At 45.4% G+C, this 21933-nt stretch overlaps 1 long non-coding RNA gene across 1 annotated transcript; it reads left to right on the top strand.

Moving 5' to 3' along the window:
* Positions 1–3828: 3828 nt before the first annotated feature.
* Positions 3829–6399, top strand: LOC113478838. Its single transcript, XR_003398150.1, has 3 exons — positions 3829–3904; positions 5282–5380; positions 6185–6399. It is a non-coding gene; the product is annotated as an uncharacterized LOC113478838 (long non-coding RNA).
* The last annotated feature ends 15534 nt before the right edge of the window (positions 6400–21933 follow it).

Here is a 21933-nt window from a genome sequence, read left to right as displayed (position 1 = left end):
GTGATTTTAAAGAGTGCATTCAGATCCTAGTCTCCTCCCCAAAAGGAGGAGGCAAACAGCCAGTGTAAGGTCCCTCTTACAAGGGACACATCCTCCACTTCATCCCATCCCCTTCATGTTAGCCCCTGTTAACCACAGGTTAGGAGCTAACATGTATTTAGGGGCCTGGAAGTGCAAATACAGACCTAAAGTCCCACTGACAGCACAGGGAGTTAGATGCTGAACTGGCTTAGATGCTTTTGGACCCTTCCATCCCACAGCAAACTTCTATCAAGCTCCTTGCTGTATTTTTAGAGATGAAATAGCCTTGGGAGTCTGACCCGTGAGCAAGCACACCATGCCTATGTGCTTTGCTGCATTAGCCCCTGGAGGTGTAAGCCTTTGAAATGCTTTCCTTCAATTTGAGAAGACAACAATTAACAGCTGTGCTGGGTTTGTCTGTGTTGTGGGGGTTTTGGCAGCAGGGGAGGTGGCTGCAGCAGTAGCCTCTGTGAAAAGCTTCTTGAAGCTCCCCCAGCTCCACGTTGGACCCATCTCTGGCCAAGGTTGGGACAATTAGCAATGGTGCCTGCACCTCTGAGATAACGTATTTAAGAAGGGGAATCTAGGAGTAAGAGTGGGAGTTGTGAGGAGGAGTTGTGAGGGAGACACCTCTGCAAACACTGAGGTCAGTGGAAGAAAGGAAGGCGGGGGGAGGTCTTGCTGGAGCAGAGACTCCCCTGCAGCCCATGGTGAGAGGTCAGGCTGTGCCCCTGCAACCGTGAAGGTCACCGGTGGAGCAGATGCCCTCCTGCAGCCTGTGGAAGATCCCACGCCAGAGCAGGGGACTGAGCCTGAAAAATGCCAGGACACCGAGGGAAGCTCCCACTGTTGTAGTTTGGTGCTGGGAGGATTGCAACCCATGGGAAGAACCCACACTGCAGCAGTTCAGGAAGAGCTGCAGCCTGTGAGAAGTACTCATGTCAGAGAAAGTTCATGGAGGATTGTCTCCTGTGAGAGAAACCCCATGCTGGATCAAGGGAAGAGTGTGAGGAGTCCTCCCTCTGGGGGGAAAGGGGTGGCAGAAACAACGGGTGATGAACTGACCACAACCCCCATTCCCTGCTCCCCTGCACTGCTGGAGGTGCAGAGGGAGAAAAATCGGGAGCAAAGTTGAGCCTGGGAAGAAGGAAGGGGTGGGAGGAGGTTTTTATAAGATGTGGTTGTATTTCTCACTGTCCTGCTCTGTTTGATTTTTAATTTAGGTGGTGGTGGTGTTTAAATTAAGTTGTATTTCTTTTTCTTCATCTAACAAATCTGTCTTTTGCCTGTGACCATAATGGGTGTATCGCCCCTCTCTGTTCTTTTCTTGATCTCTGAGCCTTTTGTTTTATTTTTTTCTTCCCATTCCTGAGGGGGAAGGAGTGTGTGGTGCTCAGTTGCTCTCCGGACTCAAACCATGACAATAACTGACTTTTTCAATATCCCAATCCTTCTCACTATCCTCCTGAAAGTATAACAGAAGTATGCATGACTCTGATGATGATTTATAATACCTATAAACACTACTACTATTGCAGCTAAACCCTGCATCCCCCCCAATACATATGATTCTGTTATAACGGATATATAAAATGCACTTGGCAAGAGAAACTCAGCGATTTCAGGAGCCCAGACCCCCCACACTTCAGAGTGACAGTGCTGCCCGTTGTGCCAGGCGGAGGAGGAACGAAGGCTTGCCAGTGGAGGCTTTATATCATCTCGGCGCTGCCCCCATGCTGCAACTGGCAGGGGACCAGTGCGGCTCCTGGCATCCTTTCTTGCTGTCTCAGGGCAGCTCTGATTTATGCCTGGCTCTGGTGGCCCTCCAAGGGCTGTCCCAGCCAGGGCACTGGGTGCTTCCCTTATTTCCTGGCTATCTCCCATGATTTCCACCCCAAGCCAGGTTTTGGGCAGAAAAGCAAGGATTGCTAGGCTTATGTTTGATGTATCTTGAGATCCCAGCTATACAGGAGGCTATAATTTTTATGGCAGACAAAATACTTGTTTGAAATGGAAATTAATCAATAAACCCGCTTTTTCGTTGTGGAACTGAGCACCTATTTCCCTGGTATATGAGAAGGGGGCATTCCCAGCTCCTGAAGCTTACAAAATAAAATACAATACCGCTGAAAATTGAACGCCAAACTGTGAAATGACAACCAGAAGAAAGGCTTTTGTTTTTCCTCTCCTTTTTTCTTGAACCGAACAGTACCTAACTGTTTAACTTGCGGCTAAGGATTATTTATGTAGGGCTCTTGTGTAGGTAAAGCGCCACGTCCTTGGCCCTCTGCCCATGTAGCACAGTGCGGGATCTCTCCTTACAAATTGCAGCTGTATAACATAACAGGAAACGTGGGGCTTTAAGTTATTCCACTGGAAAGATTAATTATTTGGAAAATAGTTATGCAGCAGCTTTGTGTATTTTTGGAGCAAAGGTGACCAGCACCATCTTAAATTTAAAGGAATAAAGTCTCTGGGAAGGAAGAAAAAGAGGTACTTTAAAGAGTGGAAATGTTGTGGGATGATATATATATATATTTTTAAAAATAATGTTTGAAACGTCTCCTGTTGTGGAAGGAGCAAAATCAGGGTCCATAAAAAGAAGCCCCAGCTGGGGGTGAGGGTGGTGGAGGAACAGGAGCTGCTGCATTCAAGTGGACTTTGACCATCCCCATCCAAGTCCCATCCACCTGCTTGAGGGGAAGATGCAGGAGTCCTGGTGACGACGACGGGGGAGGCAGATGAGAAATGAGCTTGGAGGCACAGGCCTAGCATGACAGGTTGTGGTCTCCTCAAAGGATGCTGCAGACAGCCCATGGGAAGACACCAGGTCCTGGGGAGCCTCTTCTCTCCAGGCAAACACTCTTGAAAAGGCAAACACAGTGTCTGGAGGGGATCTTTTCCCACAGGGCAGAGGGTGGGGTGACAAGTGATACCTCCCACTCATGTCAGCCTTGTCCGCCTAGCTGTGAGCTTCTTTATATAGCTGAGTTCACAGGATTTTAATTTGCTCCTCTGCATGCAAGCAATCACCCCAATTAAAAGAAACCACTAAAACAGCAAATTCACTGCTGCAGTGCGTAGGCATGGGTGACAGCCAAGTTCTCCCATCGCCTCTGCGGATGCTTCCCAGTGACTTCAGAGAGGTCTGTGGCCAAAGCGAAATGTCTCGCTGATTAGGATTCCTCTTAGCATCCAAATGTGCTTAAATAGTGGAGCTCTCCAGAGGACTGTGGTTTGGATAAAGAAGTGGTAGTTATTTTTAGGCAGCACAATGTACCTCTCAGTAAAGTTTTTCCACTCAGGCACTTAACCAGCAGCCATGTCACAAGAGCAGCTATCCCACACCTAACTTTGTGCTAACCTGGTCTTCCGGGGCTTTTGCCCACAGGTGTGATAGGGACCTGGTGGTCCCTCTGTGTTTGCTCAGTTAGAGCTGCTGAAATGTAAGCCCTAGGTGAGAAATCCTCCTGCGTGAGCATCTTGGTGGGTTTTGGGAGGAACCTAGTGAAGACCATGACTTCTGGCCTGGCAGTTATGCTCCTGGACTTCTCTACTGCAGGCAGGAGAAACAGGCAAGAGGTGCCCCAGGAGCAAAACAAGATGTGGATCCCAAACCATGTCCATCATCCCTTCTTCAGTCAATGTGCAGGGGAAGCCTGTTTTCAAAGCAGCTCAGTTTACCCAATCCGTATTGGGCTACAAAAGGACAGTTAATAATAGATTAAGAATAGCAATAGGCTGCATTCAAGGTATAAATGTCTCATAATCAGTGCAGGATGTTCCATTATTTTTAATTTTTATTTTCCAGATCCTGGCAAACAACATCAGATTAAGGAGGAACGTAAAGAAAGATTCTTATAAAATCAAGAATGTCTCCTACGTAAGTAGCAAACTGAACAGAGAGAGCAATCTCTTAACTTTCCAAGTTTTTTATTTCTGCCTCATTTGCTGCTACCTCAGACTAACCAAAACTCGATGTTTGTCTAATATAGAACAACTATTTTTGCAGAACTCTTCGAGCCACAGTAGTTTAGCTCTACCGCAATAATTCTCTGCTCTAGTACAGTAAATGTTAATATATGAAAAAACCTGCTGGGTATTTTTTTTTTTTAAAGGAGGAAATTATTTAATTTAATGCCTTTACATTTCAGTGTGTTTGATAGAAGACAGAAGACATAGTTTTCATCAGCCAAAAACCCAACGTTAGTGGAAGGCTGCTTTCTTCACTGTGTTGCACCTTATGTGGCTGTTGGCTTTTTTATACCCATAATGCGTCCCCAAAGCAGATATCCACAAAATCCTTCTGGTTTGGAACCTGGAGTCCACCCTGCCCCATAGCCCAGATCTTAGCCCAGATACCTGTGTGATGCCTGACTGAGGTCTGGATAAAGCACCATCATAGCACAAGTGAATTAAAAGTTAGCTAAAGGCATATCACTAAGATGCCCAAGATAAGACCATGGTCACTGAAGGCCTCATCTAGACTCAGTGGAAAGAGAGACCATATAGAAGACAATCTTGCCTGGCTATAACTCCTGTTTGGAGAAATACCTCTTGTGTCTTCTGGGCCATTGACTACAGGGGCAACCCAGGATGGCAAAACTCCTTATTTAGGTTTTTCAGAGAACTGCTTGAAGTTGGGTGAGACAAACAGAAGGCAAAAGTGAGGAGTGTGGGGAAAAGGTCAGCAAATCTTGGTGTAGTACATTATATAAATCTTTTACAAGGAAAGAAGAGGCCACTGTAAACAGCAGAGATGTGGTTAAGTCTGAGGCTAGGAAAAAAGTTTGGCTGAGAAACAAGGACGTCATAGATAAGCTGAGAAACTTTCAAGAAATCAGGTCTTTTGGGCAAAGCAACAAATCTACATTCAAAAGTCACCTGAAGACAGAGGTGCCTGGAAGAGCAATATTTTACTGCTAGATCACGTATAACCCTATTGTGCAACCAAATGCAACACCAGGGAAGTTGGTTGGCACAATGGTCTTTTCAGATTACTAAAGAACCAGATGCTCCTTGCCATGAGGAAATTATCTTCCACATCTTGGCATCTGGTTCCCGTAGCTGCCAGTAAAAGAACAGGACAGGCACATTGCACAGAGGGGCAGGTGGCACATTGCAACAGCTTTTTCAAATAATTGCCAAGAAGTATTACGACAATTTTTGGCTGAAGTGACACAGATAAATGCTGTGAACAATCTCTGTCATCACAGCTTGGGGAATCGCTGAAATTAACATTTATCTCTTGATATTTCAGAGTGCCTTCAAGAATGAAGGATTATTTGCCAATAAACCCCTATTCCTGGTGCTGTGCACATCAGCAAGGAGCTCCTTAAGCAAACAGCCAGGCTGGCAGGTATCGTATGCCCACTCACATTAACTTGTACTCTAAGGGGTGAACACCAAGCCCTTGCTAACCCGCCTGCAGGGGTGGGTATTTTGGAAAGTAATCTAAAAGAAAGAAAAGGTCTTGAAAAATAAGTCAGAAAAATAGCAATTCTCTTTATACTCCATTTGAGGAATGAACAAAATACTTCAGACACTTTTGCAAACCTGGCTTCTCAGCTATCTGCTGGGGCCAGACTAGTGCCTTCATAAAGCTCTGTGAGGTCCTTCCCTCAAAGAGGACATTTTCTGGGTGAGAAAAGCAGTATGAGCACAGGAACAACAGCTCCAGGAGCAAATCCACGGCTCATGGAAGAGGGTTATCCATTGCAGATTCCCACGGGGCAGAAGTTACGCCAGCCTCAGTTCTCCCTATCCTGGGTCAGAGGGCCTTCAGCCTGTCCCTCCTACCTTTCCCTGGCCCCGGCTCCACCGCCACCCCACTTTGGCCCTTGCTGATCTCTATGAGACTAAAAAAAGGTAATGGGAAAGTTTTAAGAAGTCTGGAAAAATCGGGAGTGCTTCCTAAAACCCTGGCTTGTGTGACACCCATCTGCTCAGAGCACACGTTAGCGGGTTGTTTCTTCTAAATTAAAAGCTGTAATAAACTCAGCTGCTGTCAGCTGCCTCACCATCTTTATCCTTGGGAGTTGATTTGCTGAGATGAAAGGGACTATTCCCACCTCCTAGATAACTACCAGACCGAGTTGCCTGCATGCTGGGACAGATTCTGCATCTCACCCTAACAGACTGTGGATCTTTTTGATTTTCACAGAGCTGCCAGTGGAGTGGGTTAGGGGCACAAGTGGCACTGGGCATCCTCGGAATGCAGCTTGGACCATGCGTGGTGGACCTGCTCAGCTCCCAAGCACTGTCATTGTAATCGGAGTGGAGCCTGGCGGACGTCTGAGACACCGACACTAGCAATTAAGTGTAATTATCTAAGGGGGGTGTGTGTGTCTTATATGGAAACACAGCCCTGAAGTGAGTGCTGATGTTCAGAGGTAAACATGGAGCTGTGTGGAGAAAAGTCAACTCTGATTTTTTATTTTTTTTTTTATGGACCTGCTCACTGTTACAGAGCTGAGCCTTAGATTATTAGATTATTTGTTTTTTTTTTTTGTTACAGAGACCCAGTTCAGGTAGATGAGGGACATCCCACTCCCCCACAAATGTCATAGAGGGATGAAGATCTGGCCACAACCTTGGTGCAGAATTACCCCAGCAAATCCTAGCCATGGTGGGATCGGTGAGACATCACCAAGAGGGAGTGAGTAATCTTGCAAGCTCTTGACATGGTGGGGAACATGATGGAGAAGGTGAGGTGGGCATCTAAAGGATGGGTGAAGATGGACCCTTCTGAGAGCTCCTGGTCTTATGGTTTATACTTGATTTTGGATTACCTTCAGTGGGCCTGAACAGGAAAGGTAAAACAATGACCCGGATAACATTACTGGGCAAAACAAAAGAGAAAATGTTTATTGGGGAGTAGCTCCTGGATGGCTCCAGCTGGGCAGTGAGCAGTCTACTCTTCTCAAGGCTAAATCTGAGATCGAAAGGAAGATCTCAAACATTAGAGGACCCTAGGGCCCAGCCAAGGCTTGGGGAGAAGGGAGATGGAAAGCTGTGCCCACCGCTGGCATCCAGTGAGAGCAGCCATGTCTTTGAAATAAAAATAAAAATGGCTTTACTTGGATGAAGCTGGCTTGATGTTGATCAAGTGACTGAAGGGGCTGCCAGGTGTGAAATACCAGACAGATGTGCCGTAGCCACCTGGGAATGCTAGCCCTCTGCCTTGGAGGACCACTGGGCCACCTCATTTTGGCTCTCATGTGTTTGACAGCATGCAACATCTCAAAAAGTTGCTAACACCACCCTGCCCTAAAAAAGGAGCTCCTGAAAAAAAAGGGAAAAAAAAGTATTGCAAGGAAAAAACAACTTTGCAAAACATCTTTCTTTGGGCCAAGGAACTTTGGGCGGTATCAGGCAAGATTTTCACAAGTGGCTTACAATTATAAAACAAGAAGCCATGGGTTTGTCTCCTGAAGCTTCCAGGTGGGTGACCTTGAATCTGGTCTGGTAGGAATTGAAAGGGATAGTACATTATACTCCCCCGCCCACAACTTTACATTACAAATGCCACAGGACCGCAAGGGTTTTTACATAGCAAGCAGAGTACTTGGTAAGAGGCTTTGAGTTGGGAATGGCAGCCCTTTATTTTTCTGAGCATCCCAGAAATGTATTGAGGCCATAGGGAATGTTAATATATTTTACTGGACAAGCCACTAGACCTGGAAACAGCTTGTCAGCTGTTGGGCACATGAACACTTCCAGAATAAAAGCAACAAAATCCCCCAAAACCTAAAAGCTTTTAAAAAGTGCCCAGAAATACTTTGCTTATGCCAACAACACCTTAAATAAACCATCAAAATTAGTCAGACAAAACCTAGAAATATCCCCAGAAACCAAAGACGTTTTGTGAGTGTGGATCAGCTTTGGGCAAATTGTAGCTGGTTTGCTTGACATGCAAAATTTTTCCCTACAAAATTTTCCTAGAGGGTGTACTCAATCCTCCTTTTCTTTTCCATCAAAACTTGAAAATTTAATGAAAAGATTGATTGAAAACCAGCCAAGCTTGACACAGATGGAACGCTGGCCTAAGCGTTTTTTTTTTTCTTTGATTCAAAATTCTACATTTTTTCTAAAAATAGCACTATAGGAAATCCCTGTGGATTGGCAGGGTATTCTTGTGGTTGCTGGGAGAGCCTGAGCAACCCAGGCATATTGAATGAACAAGACCTGATGGCAGGAGAAATATTGATATTAAGAATGAACCCAAATGAGAATTCCAGCTCTGGAGCCTCATCCCATTTTGTGTTTGATCCTATTCAGTGCCCAGAAACAGGCAGCTCATGAGTCTGAAGCTCTCCCATTCACTGGGGTAGTTCAAGATTTGGATTTCTAAAGAATTTGGTTGAAAAGACAAGACAAAAGTCAAGGCAAAATAGAGTATTTCTAATTTTCTGTATTCTTTAGTGTTTCTTGTTTTCCTACTTCCCTTGGTTTATGACTTGTAATAAGATTAGACAATTTGCTGTGAACCTGTACAGCTGAAGAGTTATTTAATCACTTATTACCCAGGCACTTGCTACCTGCTCTGCCTATCCAGAAGGCATTAAAAAATAAAAAAGAAAATAAAATGTTTTTGCTCAAGTAAAGGCCTGGATATTGCTTTGATATTACTTATTCATATTCAAAATTTGTCATGTTGGGTCAAGCTGTGGAGTTTATCCCTGCATCCCCTCTCACTCCGAGCACTTCTCCATCCGAAGAAAGGGAGAATGTTACAAAGTCCACGGGGCGTGTTTCTTCTATTGCTATACAAAAGGCACTTCAAGCGAGGTTGACATCAAAGCACTACCGTAAGCACCAAGCATAATAAGTGCCAAGGAAGGACTGCCATGATTCATACATCAGGAGAGAAACAGAGACTGCAGAACAACATTTCCCTCTCTTTGGGCTCCTTATTGTGGTGAGGTTCTTGTCAAAGGCACACAAAAACCAGTCCCTTGCAATATCAGATATTTGTTTAACTCATGGTGACTGCCAGAAGATAATAGCCGACAGTGTAAAATAACAAATCATTCTGAATAATGCTGTGCTGATTACCATGAAAGCAATTGCAGTATTTGAATTTTACTCCTTTTTTTTTTTTTTTTTGCCTGTCTTTGTTGCCATACTTAGCTGAAGAGCTCAACGTGGCAGCCTCACTAAGGCAGTGTTTTGAACTCAGATCTACATGGCTGGCCCAGTGTCGCTTGTTCATCGCTCCTTTGCTGCTCAACAAAAAGGTTCAGCAGGTACCTTAGGGCAGGTGGGTGATCCTACCTCACAACACCCTTGTGGAAAGCCTCTGTGGGCTCCCCCTCGAGACCCCTTCAGCAGCAGCATCGTACAGCTCTCCTGCGATGGGGGAAGTGCTTCTCACCTTCCTTTCAGGTTTGAAGAAGAGAAGCACAAAAGTCTGAAGTCGCTTGCCTACATTCACAACGCAAGTGGCAAAAATGGGTTTTGCACCTGGATGTCTGGAGTCACAAGAAATGACATACCCAGGCACTTGCCCAGACACCCTTCAAGTGCCTCAGCAGCACCATACCAGATACCATAATGCTGCCATAAAACAAAGCTCAGCTAAGATTTTTCCTCACCACCACCTTGAGTATTTACCCTGATTACCTTGAGTGTAGTAATGGCTACACTACCCACAAAACCTGTTAGATTGTTTAAGAAGAGCTCAGGTTAAAACCATGACATCAGTGTCATGGTGTTTTTGCAGTCAGAAGGTCCTGGAAATCTTGACCGGGAGGATAATTAAGGAGGGATGCTTGGAAAGGTACTATTTTGTGATAAGCAGTTATCCAAAGGGAATCCTCTACCGAGAGAGGAGAATGTTTTGTAGCCATGACAAAAGCTGGCACTTAATTCTACTTGATATGAAGAAAAAAAAGATCATCATCAACATTTCTCTGCGCTACAGGATGAGAGACTGCTTGAGTCAGAGACATTACTGTGGGGAGTCAACTGGATTTAAAAAATAATTAAATGAGATGTAGGAACAAAGTATGACAAGGGGATAATTATGAAACAAGGAGCAGAAGGGCTGGTATTTTCACCTTAGCAACCAGGAAACCCAGTCAGGACAGCTATTCGATCACAAACAAAATGTATTTCAATACCTCTCCTTGTCTGGACAAGGAGGTCTCCTGCAATCACCCCCCCTGCAAAGCATGCCTGTGGGGGCAAAAAGCAAGAGAGCAGCACATCTGGGGCATTGGGGTAGCCTTTGGACAGCCAGCTGTGTCTGTTGGCTTCGTGCTGTGCCCTGCCTTGGTCAGAAAGAGTTTGCCAACAAACATGCTGATTTCATGCACCTGGACTCTAACACAAATGAATTATATATGTGCTCTGTTTCATAAACATACAGTGTCTCTTTTCTTCCGTCCTGTAGCAGTTTGGCTGGTAAAACTGCAATTCATGTGGCCTGCCCTTGAGTATCTGGCTCTGCTGCACCCAGTGCTGCTCACATGGGGCTGTGTCTGAAGAGGGAGACTATAGATTGGGGTTTAGAGTGATGCTCAGGTGCTTTCCTGATCCCCTCTCCCACCACTTCTTCTCAGAGTCTGTCGGGTTTCTGTAAAGAGCCTTAAGATGGGATTTTTGGACTCTGTGAGGGGTTCTGGGTCACAAAAGCATCTGCAAAACATGCCAGGCCCTGCAAAAAAAAAGGTTTAAACCCTCAAGGGAGCTGACATGTCCCCTTCCCATGCTGGAGCTGCTCCACATGCTGGTGAATCCACTTTCAGTTCACAGTCAGGCTTTCCAAAGCCCAAGAATTCACTGTAAAGGAGGCTTTTCGCCTTTTAAGCCACCTGTGGAAACACTATTTCCCCTCTTCCTGGCATCACAAATTTGCCAGCAGTGCTATTTCAGAGAGCAGAGTAGAGCTGTTCATCTTCTTCTTTAACACCCTCAGTTTTTGCTTAGGTCAAGACGTACTCATCTACCATTTTCTGGTGATTCACAAGCCAGAAAAAGATCCTGGCTGCTTCAGAGAAGGGATGCACGAAGTCCTCAGTCACCGTGAGTCACTTCTCCGCCAAATGCTAATTTTGCATCAGAAGCATGTTTTACTTGTATTTTGAGAGGATTTTTTTTTTTTTTTTTTTTTTTTTTTTTTTTTTTTTTTCTTCTCAGTTCTGCCATTTGAGGACACACCCTGCCTGGGAGGTGGTGAACACCCAAAAATCCTGTGAAGCTTGTGAGTGCCAGAGACTCTTATGTGGGATTTAGGACTAGAGCTTTCTGGGGTGTTAATTAGTGTAGAACTCCTCATTTCGGAAGAGCACTTAATCAAGTCCATAATCAGTACAGTGGTCTAAGCAGGATGTTCAAAAATAATCAGAAAGGTGAAGCTTCACATAGGCTCCTTCATGGTGAGGGATTTCTTCAGGGTGATTGAAAACATATCTTTTTTTTACTTCTTTAGTTTATTTGCTGCCATTGTACTTAAAAAAAAAATCGTCTTCCCTGATGGCAGCAAAAAGGAAGTCTAGTAGGTTTTATGGCATTTTCAGGACTTTAGCTCTCTGGGAGTCTGTATACTTGATCTTTAGTTATGTCCTATTCTCTTTCTCTTCCTTAATTTTATCAAGCTAAACTGTGTTAGTATTCTCTGCCATAGTAAATACATGTCGATGATCCTCAGTTAAGAGGAAATAGAGCACTTGGTACCATTGCAAGCTTCCCTTCTTCTTGTAGGTAAAAGTTGATAGGTCCTGTTGGATCCACACATGCTGTCATCTTTAAATGATTAAGCATTGGCCATTAGTAGCCAAAGTCTCAGTATTATACAGTGAAGATGAAGCTTGCAGAAGACATCCCTCTTCTGTCAGGGAGGATGCCGGAGATTTAAGTCCCTGTTCCCCAGCAAACATGGTACATACTGCACCGCAAGCAACCACATAGAAGTTTCTCTTCATTCTTCCTTTTCCATCTAACTGAAGGTTAGAGGCACCCATCTAATTGAATATTAGAATGAAGGCTACAGATAGTTGACAACCTGCAGAGCCATACTGTGAGATGTCCTTTGGCAGGGTAACGTAGAGTAGCTCTGCTGGGAAACAGAAGCTGGGGCTAGGGTGGGAAGGGAGAAAGACAAGAAAAAGAAGAAAAAGAGGAAGTGGAGGCCAGAAAATTCCTCTTTGACTCCCCTTCTACCAGGTCCATGATCAGTATACACACATACGAACACTAAGTGGCAGTGAAACAGCCTGAAACACCAAATAAAACACAGGCTGTAGCCTTAGGGCCAGTAGAAAGAATGAAGAGAGCCAATCATTCTTCCTCCTCCAGGAGAAGTGGGACATAACCCAACACAGTGAAACTTGCTTTTCTTCTTGCATGAAATATGCCCAAACAACATCTTCAGCACTTGGTACCTGAATGAGGGCTTCTAATTATTTATTTACATCTGCAGTTGTCTCTGCTTGACGCTCATATATCTGTGTGTACTGTTGAAGCTCACTAGCAAGGGATGGGAAAGCCCTGTTAAACCATTAAGCTTCTCCCTGAAGTGCAGGCTGCGTGCTCTTAATCTGATAGAAACCGATACTGCAGTTTATCTCAGCCAGGAGTGCTGTGAACACTTAGCATCTGTCTCTTAATCTCATTGTTTTCTTAAAATACCATGTCCTTGGGCTTTGTTATTTCAGCAGAAAAATGGAAACACGAGGGGAGATTGTGCTCAACCAACCTGATTGCATTCTGCAATGAGGTGACTGGATGGATGCGGGGGAAGCAGTAGGTGTTTACCTCGACTTTAGTAAGGTTTTTGACACTGTGTCCCATCACATCCACATAGACCGGTGACAAAGTACAGGTTAGATGAGTGAATGGTGGGATGGGCTTGAAAACCAGCTGAATGGCTGAGTCCAGAGGGTTGTGGCTGGTGGCACAAAGTCTGCTTGGGGACAAGTAGTAAACCCCAGGGGTTGACATTGGGGTCAACACTGTTCCACATCTTCATTAATGACCTCAGCGATGGAACAGAGTGCATCCACTGTGAATTCGCAGACAGTACAAATCTAGGAGGAGTGGCTGATACACCAGACGGTTGTGCTGCCGTTCAGAGCAACCTCAACAGGCTGGAGAACTGAGCTGTCATGAAGTTCAACAAGGGGAACTGCGAAGTGCTGCCCCTGGGCAGAAATAACCCAAGGCACCAGCACACACAACTGACTGGAAAGCACCTCTGCAGAGAATAACCTGGGGGTCCTGGGGGACACCAAGATGCACACGAGCCAGCAACACGCTTTTGTGCCAAAGAAGGTGAACAGACTGGGCTGGAGGAGGTGATCCTGCATCAGGAGGGGTGTTGCCAGTGGGTGGGGAGAGGTGACCCTTCCCTTCTGCTCAGCACTTGTGAGGCCATACTTGGAGTGCTGGGTCCTGTTCTGGGTTTCTCAGTACCAGAGAGACATGGACATACTGGAGAGAGTCTAGCAAAGGGCCAAAAAGATGGTGAAGGGGCTGGAGCATCTTTCACTTGAGTAAGGGCTGGGAGCTGGGACTGTGAAGCTTGGAGAAGAGAACGCTTGGGGGATCTCATCAGTATATAATACCTATATCAATATAAATGCCTGAAGGGAGGTATGAAGAAGACAGAGCCAGGCTCTTCTCAGTGGTGCCCTGTGACAGGACCAGAGACAGTGGGCACAATGTGAAACACAGGAGGTACCCTCTGAACATCAGGAAATGCTTTTTCACTGTCAGAGTGACTGAGCACTGGCACAGGTTGCCCAGGGAGGTTATGGGATCTCCATCCTTGGGGACATTCAAAAGCTGTCTGGACATGGTCCTGGTCAGCTGGTCTAGGTGTCCCTGCCTGAGCAGGGCAGCTGGACCAATTGACCCCCAGAGGTCCCATCCCACTCAACCATTACGTGACTCTCAGATTCCCATTCTGACTTTTTTTTTTTTATTTCTTTCCTAACCTAGGAGGCCTTCTCTGCCTCACATTACCTAATTTTTTCTAGGCAACATCAGCCAAGGTACTTGGCATCATCAGACAAGATTTCCAATATGGGGGAACAGAATCTTATTCCCAGGGCTTCAAAGACAGATATTCAGCAACAAGCACTACATTTCATCAGGTATTTCACCACTCTTTTCCAAAGGGACAGTATAATATTCAGTAGAAATTAGAAACGATGGGATTTTTTAATCCAGTAAACCAGGGTTGTGTTATAGCACTGTGATATTAACAGAGTTTTCCTCTGTTACATCTTGCCTGTAAGTTATATTTCAATAGAGGAAACCATCCGTATCCTGCCATGTCCTGAGTTGGCCAAACATCCACAAGCCTATTGCTAATCTGCTTTCTCTAATGAAAGCATCAATTCCTAGCAGCAATAGTTGTCATTAAATCAATAAGACATGTAACCCATTCTTCTGGTGCCTCACACGAACACTTGAGTAGCTTGTTAACAAGATTTGCTAACGCAAATCCCACAGTCCAGCAATTTCCCACCAGTGCTGCAAAACATAACAGTATTTGGCTTATGGAAGAAATTTTCTGGTTTGCTTTGGTTCTCCTAAATATCTTAACCCTGTTTTCCCTCTAATTTTTCAGTGTTTGAAACCTGTGGAGCAGCTTTGCTCGGGTGGGAGGAAGTTCAGCCCTGAATGAAGCACTGACAGTGAACGTCAGGCATTGTTTTCTGCAGGCAGTTAAACACTACCACAGAGACAGTCAGTTCTTCGTTTGAACAGTAATTTATTTTTACCCCAGGGAAGCACTGACTCCTAGTCATCCCTAAGGGGTTTCATTCTTTCCCTGGGATCTATTCCTGATATGTTTTTTTAATCATTTGAAAGTAAAACTGTGACCTCTTATAGTCTCCTACCACTCTTCTGGCTGGTAAAAACTCTGTTCCTATAAATCTGGAGGCCAGCTAATGTTTTAAGGATGAGGAGATGACCCCAAGTTTGGCAGCTTTGCCTCCGGAATATTTCCTGCCGTTAAAGTGCAACTGATGTGGCTTTTCTCTCGAGCACCAGGAGCAGCCTGTGCTGACAAGGGAGTGCTTCTGTGGTGTGAATAAGCATTTTTACTGGTTTTACAGGTTTTTGGTGGCTGGATCTGGTCATCTTCCCAAAAGACCTTTATCCTTTCTCCATGCATGTTTGTGTGTGCGTAGTGAGATTGAGGGCTGCAAAAATAAGGGCCATCCTGCTGTCTTGCTGGCTTGTAAACTGTAATTAGTTTATGTCTGAAAAGCACGACAACAGAAAAATGTCTCATGTGTGTCTGTTCAGAGAGACAAGCAGGGAGGTAAGGAGGATGATGATGCTAGAGTAAGGAGAAATATAAAAGGAGCAAACAAGCTGGCAAAGAGCAGGCCAGAGGTGCTCAAGGACAGACACACAAGAAGTCAAACTGATTATGAAGAAGAAACATAAAGAGGAGCAGCATAGAAAGATGCGAAAGAGTAATGACAGGGAGATGGATCAGATGGGCAAGCTCTGGATTGAAGGCGAAAGCACAAAAGGGCAAGGACAGATACATATGGCTTTGCAATTAGTGGCTGTGATTTATGTTTGCTTCTTTGTCTTATCATCCTTCCATGGCAGATGTCCTGCAAGCAACGGCAGTGAGGGGGGTATTTGGGGAGGGGAGAAAGGGGATTTTAAACAGTCAGACTAACCGTGAGATATGGCAGGGACTTTCTAGTAGTCTGTACAGCCTACCCAGGCATTTCTCATTAGAAATATATTCTAAATTAAGTAGTGCCTGACATTTAAAAAATAATTTTAAGAGATCCCTTCTCCCTTTACCCCAACATTTGTGCTTCTCACAGCACTTTTCTGTTCCCTCAGACAGAGCCTGAGCACTCAAATTCTGGTTTGGGTTTCAGCTGGTGGCTGGCAAGGGGCTGGGAGGAGGGAGGGAAGCAGGAATGAAGGTGGTGCAGAGGAAAAGCTTTCTTTGTTGGGACACATCTGTTGCACTGCTCCCTGATCCTTTCTCCTCATCCTGACCATCCGCTTTCCTCTGTATGCACACACACACAAGTTCCTATTCCATCTATTGTGCCAGATCTTGAAGCAATATGATCGTGCAGCCGTCATTTGATTAGCTGGTGAGGCATGAGGCTAATGAAGAAGCTCAAAACCAGGGAGGGGTCTTAGATATTTAACTTTGATTTATTTTCAATGTGTTTTTTCCACCTCTGATCACATGGCGAGATTAACACCATAAGTGGGGAGCAATGGGCTAATCTTAACCCAGGGCTGGCCCAGAGAGTGTTCCAGCACCTTTTGTCCCCACCATGGAGGAGGAGGTACACGAAGCAGGGCTGCACAGAAGGAGAAGCAGGAGGCAAACAGGGTGAATTTGGGAAAGGAGGGGTGTACTCCCTTGGGGTCAGAGGTTGAAGAGGCTCGGTTGTTTGGAGGGGACCAGCTGTAGCCACAGCAAAGGCGAGTGGTGGAGCAGGAGGGATGTGCAGGTGACCACGAGCTCCTCTGCTGGGTGTCCCTCGGGGAGTGAGTCAGGACTTGTGGGCTCACTTTTTCCTATAATAGTGGAGGCCGAGGGTGTTTACCCTGTCTGCTCCAGCAGCCCGAGCACAGGCACACTTTGTAGTTCTTCTACACCAGCAGAAACCCACCCACAGCTCCAGGCTGACAGGCTTCATGCCCAGGGCACCTCGGGACTCATGTCCCTCTCAGGGGATTCAAGAAATAAAGATTCTGGGATTGACTGTGTTAATAATGACACTACAGATCCATATATAAATGTAACCACATTAATATATTAACTTTGTTCCTCTGTTTAATAGCTTCAGGAAAGCTTATGTTTAGAGTGAGCACACCTAAATCCATCCTGAACATCTAATTTGTTAGCCTGGCCAGGCTCACACTATGATAGCCTGGAAATGAGACTGTAAGTGCAATATTTTCCTTCCTTATTCTTACTTTGGAATTTCTTTTGCTGTTTTTATCTTATCCACAGGTCCTTTGGGTGAGCAGCTGGTACCTGATTGCCCAGCTTAGCTGCCTTTTCTTGATATCCTGGCCTCTTCCTGGTCTTCCTTGGAGGCTGTAACAGCTTCCCTGCCATTAGAGTCGCTCAGGAGGAGCCTTGCCTGGGAAATGGGGATTTGCTGCCCCTTAGGCCAAATGAGAGCACATACTCATAGTAGTAAAGCACTAAATCTCCTCTGGCGTTATGTGTAAGAGATGCAAACATCTGGTTTTCTATCTGGTCTGGGCAACGGACATCCCTGGTTTTCCTGTAAGTGAATCTGTGAACAGTGATTGAGAAACACAAGTCAGGTAAAATACATAGATCCCCATTTCCACTGTCAGCTTTTAAGGGAGTCTGTATACCCTAAAAAGTCTGGGAACAGCTACAGGAGACAGTGTCACCAGCATGCTCCCAGCCAGAGCTCATCCCTGTGCTTGGAGGTGACTTCTCCCAGCTGTCTCTTGCTTCCCCCTGGAGCCAAGAGCCTGCAGCAGGTTCTTGTGAAAGATGCCTTGTTAAAAGTGGTGCGGCGGGTGGAGGAAGCAAGCAGCCGATTCAATGTGAATGATAGAGCAAGCTTCAACTTTATTGAAAGAAATCACACCTTATATAAGCACTCTACAATACACTACTTGCAACTCTATTGGATACATTTAAAAAACTACATTATAGTATCCCAGCCCCTTGTGGCATTTCTGGTAAAATAAACATCTTTCTTGCTATGAACCTGTTTCCCTCCCAGGGCTGTTTTTTTCTCACCCCCAAGGTCATAATGCACCCCAACTTATCTCTTTGTTCTCACAACAGTCCCTGTTAGCATCACTGAGCCTTGAATCTCCTTCCTTATTAGTATAACTGTACCCTGGTTTTTTTCCTCTGTTTACCTCAGGTGGCTGTGGCCAACTTCTGCAGGGAGCTATGGCCGACCAGCTCTTGCAGGGAGCTATGGCCTTGCTCTCTGCAAGCCGTTCTCCAACAAAGTGGCTCAGTTGCGTATCTGTGGATCCCAAATTAAGAAATAAAAAGTGCAATCCTTTAAGAAGTGAATCCATTTTTACCCTGGAAATCAAAGGTTACCAGCCCAGCCTGGCTCGGTGGGGTGCTTCAGGCTCTCTGGAGGAGAGCTTCGGAGCAGCTTTGACAAGTTCAGGAGGGTGAGAAGCAGTGGGAAGGGATGGGATTGAATAAAATAAAGCCAGGAGAGAGAGAACTTCCTTATATTAACATTCACTGCCCAGCTACAGAAAGGGAAAAAAAGGCTTGGACGTTTGTTGCACTTCCAAAAACACATAGAAGTTGAAGTGCATAAATTGCTTTAAAAAACCAACATGTGCTAAATAGTATTTAACTGCCAGAACTGAAGGGGGGAGAGAGAAAAAAAGAAGACATCAATTGGTGGGAGAGTGGAAAGTATTTTCATTGAAAAATGTCAACAAACTCTCCTAGAAGCAACAACAAGCAGCAGTGATTGTGTTTGTACAAAACAAGCCCCTCTTGCCTACGCAGAAGATTGGTTTTATTTTTCCGGTTTCAGATCACCTGCCTTTCCCACAAGAAAGCAAAAAAATATCCCCCAGACATCTTGACTCCCCCGTTGATCTCTGCAGAAAACTTTGGGTAAAAGAGAGGAGAAAAGAAGAAAAAAACCTCAGAAACAAAATCTGACAGTAAAGTCCACATCCTCAAAGACCTAAAAATGGCTCTGAGGACTGGGCTCTGTGTTGGCAATGATATTTTGGTGGTGAAGCTCTTCCTGCACATCCTGGTTCCTAGCTCAAATTCAGGCATGGAAAGGAATTTTCTAGGTGTTTGGGTTGTTGCAGGTTTAGTGGCTCTCTGATGACTTCTAGGGTTTTTTATTCCCTAATCCTGCGTGAGCTTCATAGACTAAGAGAGACATAATCCAGGCTCCTTGAAAGAATCTCACAGAGTTTTGTTCTTAGACAGAAAATGAATTAGGTTAAGCCAGGATTAGAGGAGACACACCACATGCCTGCTTGGCCCCGTGCAGTCACAATTGTTTATGTGTGAGCTGGGAAAAATATGTTTCGGGAAAAAATAGTTGTAAAAAATAATGGGTTTTCCAAAGTAAAAAAAAAAAAGTAATAATAAAAGGAAACATCAGAAGGCTGGGAAGACTCTCTCAAAATGGCAATCCCATGGCACTGAACAGCCCCAGAGGTCCAGGAGAAAATAAATCTAGTATGGAGCCAGCATCCATGGAAAGATGGAGGTTCAATGGCTGTGGATGGGTCTGAGAATATCAAGACAAATCTTGGCTGAGCAAAGAAGGGCTGATAGGGAGAGGATACTTTTAGATCACAAAGATCATGAAGATTTGGGTGGTGTTTTAAAAACTGCAGTAGCAGCAGGTAAGTGGTGATGGCCCATGGGTTGCCCTCCTTAGCCCAGGCTCTTCTCCAGCCCTGAGAGGCCAGATCCTGCTCTGCCTACTGTGCCAGAGCCAGGCTTGCTGAGCATGGAGCGCAATGCCCGCTTTCTGGATTTTCTATTTTAAGCAGCTTTCATCAGAGGTGAGTAGTTGAAAGTTGCCATGCCAACAGGGAAATTTCAGGCCCTAAAATAGTCAAAACTTGCTCCTGCATCATGCGCCTGTGCGTATGCTTCCTGCGAGGGAGGCAAGGACCAAGCTAGCAGGGTGCAGGGAGGCTGTAAGGATCCTCCTTATGCAGGGGAGAAACGATTCCCTCAAAAAAACATCTATAGGCTGCTTTCTGACTCTTTCCCTGTAGGTATCTGGGTAAATTAAGCAGCAGCGTGCAACAGACAGCAGCAGCAGTGAGAGGATCCTAATGATCACAGCATTAAAAAAACCCTCATTATTCCTGGTTTTGCTATTATTGTCACTGCTAGAGATCTTAGCCTCCAGACCCTGATAAGGAATCCAGTCCTCAGTGTGAGACACAGAAAGCAAAGGAAAAGAAACCAGGTGGTTTAGGAGGGAATATGCATTTCTCAAGGAGGTCTTGCACTATGCTCATGGGGCAGTAGTGGTCTGTCACAATGTAAAAGATTTGCATCTATGTGCCAGAGATACCCAAGGGCCTGACCGAGCACCCGAAGCCTCTTGTTGTACAGGACTAAATGGGCTTGGTTTTGAATTTTCCCTGTTGTTCAATCCAATTTGAATAAAGATCCCAAAATGTGTATCTCTTTGGGGTTTTTTTAAAGTTCTTTAAAATTGGGGTAGCCCCTGCAGAGATGCCCAAAACAAGCCAGTGACACAGATCTGCCTGTGATTAGGGGACAGTTTTCCCTCTTGCATGTACTCGGATGAGGTTATTCTCCAGCCTCACAGACACACGAATGCAAGTGCTGCTTAGCCATCCCTGAGTGAGGAGAAAATCAATTCACTTCACATGCTCAGAGACAGCCACGCTCCCAACCCTAATGGATGCTGTGACCACCAGAAATGAACCCCAGCAGAGCCCGGGAGGTTCCTTGCTGCAGTGACACTCAATGAGCCTTTCAGTCGGGACTAATCACAGTTCACCTTTCGTTTCCCTCATTCTGCCTTTTTTTTTCTTTTTTTTTTTTCTCTCCCTTGATCCTAGTGTTTTTCCCTGCTTGCCCCTCCATCCAGTTGTTGCTCTGCAGTCCACGCTTACAAAAGTAATTTCTTCTGATGTATGAATATTTCACAAGGGTTCCTCCCCAGGGACCAGTGCCTGCCGAGGAGGAGGCAGTCTCTGCGGGGATGGAAATGGTAGCAAATGACAATCTTAATGAAAGATCTCTTCTCCAAGGGCATCTATGCAGAAGAGTACATCATCCTGCAAGAGCTCCCAGCTCATCAGGGTACGCCCTGCTCTCCAGCTGCTTGAGTTGCCTTTGGCCATGGGTGATGGATGTATAAAGAAATACAGCTTGGTCTTTTCCCAGGATACACATTTTCACAGGTTTGGAAATGTGTTGGGATACTCTGGTCTGAGGTCCTCGTAAGACTGATGACATATCTTTCCTTCAGTAGACATGCAATGACATAACCCAGAGAATGGCATGATGCTTTTGGGTGAATTTTTTTCCACCTGATGTCAGGACAGAGGAAATTCATCACATAATTCCCTCCCTCCTGATACACATAAGTAGCTGATAATTAAAGTGCGTATCAAACCCAAACAACAAACTCAGCATCTTCACCAAAGAAATGTGCACAGGGGCCCATGTTTTCCTGTATCTCCATATCATCATCCCCTCCCCATCTCCTTGCCCATCTCATCTACATCTGCAGGCCACCAAGAGGAGCTGGTACCCAACTAACATGTTTTCCAGGGCACTTGTGACCCCCAGGCCCCTCCTCAGGTTTTTCCAGCGAGGCCTCCTCCTCGCTGGATCTCCCTTGTTGTGGAGGACCTCTTGTTTCACACTGGCTTTCTCAGGATGGTGGCATGCGTAAGGAGCCGCATCTGCCTGACCCCGTCAGCATGTACATAGCTGTGTGTATATGTATAGAGCTGCCTTTTAGATATCCTAGCTGTCTTAGATTACGCCTTAGATACACTTTATTTTTCTGAGTAGCAGGCGCAGCCCATGACTGAGCAGCGGCCACGGTGCTCTCTGTCTCTCCGACGGTGGGTGGCACTATACAACCAAAATAGCTTTGCTTCCCCTTTATTCCACCGTTTTCAGCGTGGTGGGGTCTGAGCCGTGCGGGTTTGGAGAGGCAGGGAGCGTGGGCTTCGCACCGTCGGCACCTCGAAGCCGAGGTGCATCGGAGGGGAACTCGTTCAGCAAACTGCGGGCTGCCCAGAAGATCCTTCCCTAGGGGAATCAGAAATAGCAAAGGGACTCTGGAGGCTGAGCCTGGTTTGAGTCGTGTTCTTCACCACCTTCTTTTTTTTTTTTTTTTTTTAATTTAAAGAGCAAGAAGTGTCTATTAGGAAAAATCGAGTACTTTATTGCCTTTTTTTCTT

The sequence above is a fragment of the Athene cunicularia genome (genome assembly GCF_003259725.1).
Source record: "Athene cunicularia isolate RWA chromosome 3 unlocalized genomic scaffold, athCun1 chr3_part1, whole genome shotgun sequence".
Taxonomy (NCBI): Eukaryota; Metazoa; Chordata; class Aves; order Strigiformes; family Strigidae; genus Athene; species Athene cunicularia.
This window is presented reverse-complemented; position numbering and strand designations above follow the sequence as displayed.